This window comes from Bufo bufo, chromosome 3 (genome assembly GCF_905171765.1).
Source record: "Bufo bufo chromosome 3, aBufBuf1.1, whole genome shotgun sequence".
NCBI lineage: Eukaryota > Metazoa > Chordata > Amphibia > Anura > Bufonidae > Bufo > Bufo bufo.
The window spans coordinates 244,723,060-244,726,079 of NC_053391.1; the positions used below are offsets into that span (position 1 = coordinate 244,723,060).

At 38.5% G+C, this 3,020-nt stretch overlaps 1 non-coding gene across 1 annotated transcript; it reads right to left on the reverse strand.

Annotated features, from left to right (window-relative positions):
* Positions 1 to 332: 332 nt before the first annotated feature.
* TRNAP-UGG lies at positions 333 to 404 on the reverse strand. The gene has a single exon. It is a non-coding gene; the product is annotated as a tRNA-Pro (tRNA).
* Positions 405 to 3,020: the final 2,616 nt, after the last annotated feature.

Genomic DNA, 3,020 nt, shown 5'->3' on the forward strand with positions numbered 1-3,020 from the left:
GAGCAGTTTCTAACTTAACTGTGATACCACATAAAAAAAGCCATGCAAAGGTTTCTTGCCATTTTGTATTTAGCTCAATAAGTGCCAAGATGAGGAATGCTACATCAGTATATTTTTCAGACACCAATGTATTACAGGAGTTCCTATGTTATCAGTAGACATGCAATATGATATGCATAAATTTGAATTGCTAGCACAAACAAGTGTTAATCACTCTCTTAGACCATTAATCCATGCTTTTTTTAGGTGGTTCATAGGATTTTCATGTACTATTCTCAATATAGAACAGTTTGCAATAAATATGTACTGTAGATAAGGATTTAAAAAGTCATGGGCTCGTCCGGGATTTGAACCCGGGACCTCTCGCACCCAAAGCGAGAATCATACCCCTAGACCAACGAGCCAGCTGAACACTTGACTGTGTAGCTTGTAATTTACAGTGTATATTCACTTGCCACATCATCACGGAGAAAGCAGTAGGATCATATTACTTTCCTAACACAGGCGACATAACAAGCAAAGCACAGCATAAGTGCAGTACCCTGGATTACAGGACTAATAAGCAAATAAATGGGATGCCAAGAATTATTTTACTAAAACCATAAAACTAGACTGGAATAAAAATCCAATCAATTAAGAAAAAAATACTCCATGATGTTAGTGTCTATACCTATTCAAAGCAAACATAATAAACAAAAAGCATAATAATTCGGTGACCATATGTCCTCTTTTTCCCGGACATGCCCTCTTTCAGGGACCTAAAACATTGGCTGGCCAGGATCTATAAATTACCAAAAATGTCCTCTGATATCCTATAATAGCATCCTGAACATGCTGGGAGTTGTAGTCCTCTCCTCCTATACTCCCTCTCTTATTTGTCCTCTGATATCTCATAATAATGTCTTCGATATGCTGGGAGTTGTAGTCTTCTCTCTTATATTCCCTCTCTAAATTGTTCTTTGATATTACATAATAAAGTCCTGGGCATGCTAGGAGTTGTAGTTCTCTCCTCTTATAACCCCTCCCTGTAATGTCCTCTGATATCACATAATAACAGCTTGAACGTGCTGGGAGTTGTAGTCCTTTCTTCTTATACCGCCTCCCTGTAAGTTCCTCTGATATCACATAATATCAGCCTGTACATGATGGGAGCTGTAGACACCTCCTTTTGAACCCCTTCTCTGTAATGTCTTCTGATATCACATAACAGCCTGACATGCTGGGAGTTGTAGTCCTCTCCTTTTATACCTCCTCCTTGTAAGTTATTCTGATATTACATAATATTAGCCTGGACATGCTGGGAGCTGTAGTCTACTAAGTGCTATAACTTTTTTTATTTTTCCATCTATGTATTTCCAAGTTGTAGTTTTTAATGGTGCAAACGTATTTTCTTTCTGTGTCCGTTCTGTTTTTTTTTGCGGACAGTAGAACCATTCATTTCAATGGGTCCGCAAAAAAACGGAAGTTACTCCATGTGCATTCCATTTCCGTATGTCCGTATTTCCGTTCCGCCAAAAAATAGAACATGTCCTATTATTGTCCGTATTACGGACAAGGATAGTACTGTTCTAATAGGGGCCAGCTGTTCCGTTCCGCAAAATATGAAATGCACGCGGATGTCATCCGAATTTTTTGCCGATCAATTTTTTGCGGACAGCGTGCATGAGCCCTAACTTTTATTAACTCTGAGGGGAAGATGGAGAAAAAATAGCAATACTGCCACTGAGTTTATATGTTATAAATTTTACGGCGTTCATTTCTCGCCATAAATAACATGAAAACACACATTGTTTTTTTAAGTTTTACTACTTTTGCACAATAAAACCCCTTTTTTTTAAAAAAAAAGAAGAAAATGTTTTCACATTACTGCATCACAAGACAAATAACTTTTTTATTTTTATTTCTACGGAGCTAAGTGAGGGATTGATTTTTAGATGACGACTTTTAGTTTTCATTGGTATCATTTTGGGGTACATAAAAACCTTTTTTCGGTTTTTATGATGTCTTCTTTGGTGGCAAATAAGCAAAAAGCTGAAATTTGGGCTTTTTTGTTACGACGTTCACTGCATGGGATAAATTACATGATAATTGCGTAGTATGGGTCATTATGGATGCAGCAATAACAAATAAGTTGAGATTTTATTTTTGCTATTTTTTTTCATTGAAAAGGTGTATTTTTTTTACTTGGATTTTTGTTTATTTAATAATTTTTCTAACTTTTTTAACCACTTAATAGTCCCACAAGGGGACTATAATAGGCAATCCTTCGATTGGTTCTAAAATACATTGGACGATTTCTATAGTGCAATGTATTTTATCCTATACTGACGTTCACCAGCAGGCTGCGCCAGAGAGATGCAGCCTGCTGGGACAGGCTTCATACTAAGGGTACTTTCACACTAGCGTTTTTCTTTTCCGGCATAGAGTTCTGTCCTAGGGGTTCTATACCGGAAAAGAACTGATCAGTTTTATCCTAATGCATTCTAAATGGAGAGTAATCCGTTCAGGATACATCAGGATGTCTTCAGTTCAGTCTTTTTGACTTTTCAGGACGGAGATAATACCGCAGCATGCTGCAGTTTTATCTCCGGCCAAAAAGACTGAACACTTGCCTGAATGCATTTTTTTCCGTAGGAATGTTGCCGCATTGACGGATCCTGTATTCCGGTCTGCGCATGCGCAGACCTTTAAGGCTACTTTCACACTTGCGGCAGAGTGATCCGGCAAGCAGTTCCGTCGACGGAAAATGTATGCCAACTGATGGCATTTGTAAGACTGATCAGGATCCTGATCCGTCTTACAAATGCATTGAAATGCTGGATCCGTCTTTCCGGTGTCATCCGGCAAAACGGATCCGTCATTTATTTTTTTAACCTTTCTTTTTGGTCTGCGCATGCGCAGACGGGAAGGACGGATCCGGCATTCCGGTATTTTGAATGCCCGATCCGGCACTAATACATTCCTATTAAATAAAATGACGGCATTCAGGCAAGTCTGGCCGGAGATAAAATCTGATCAGT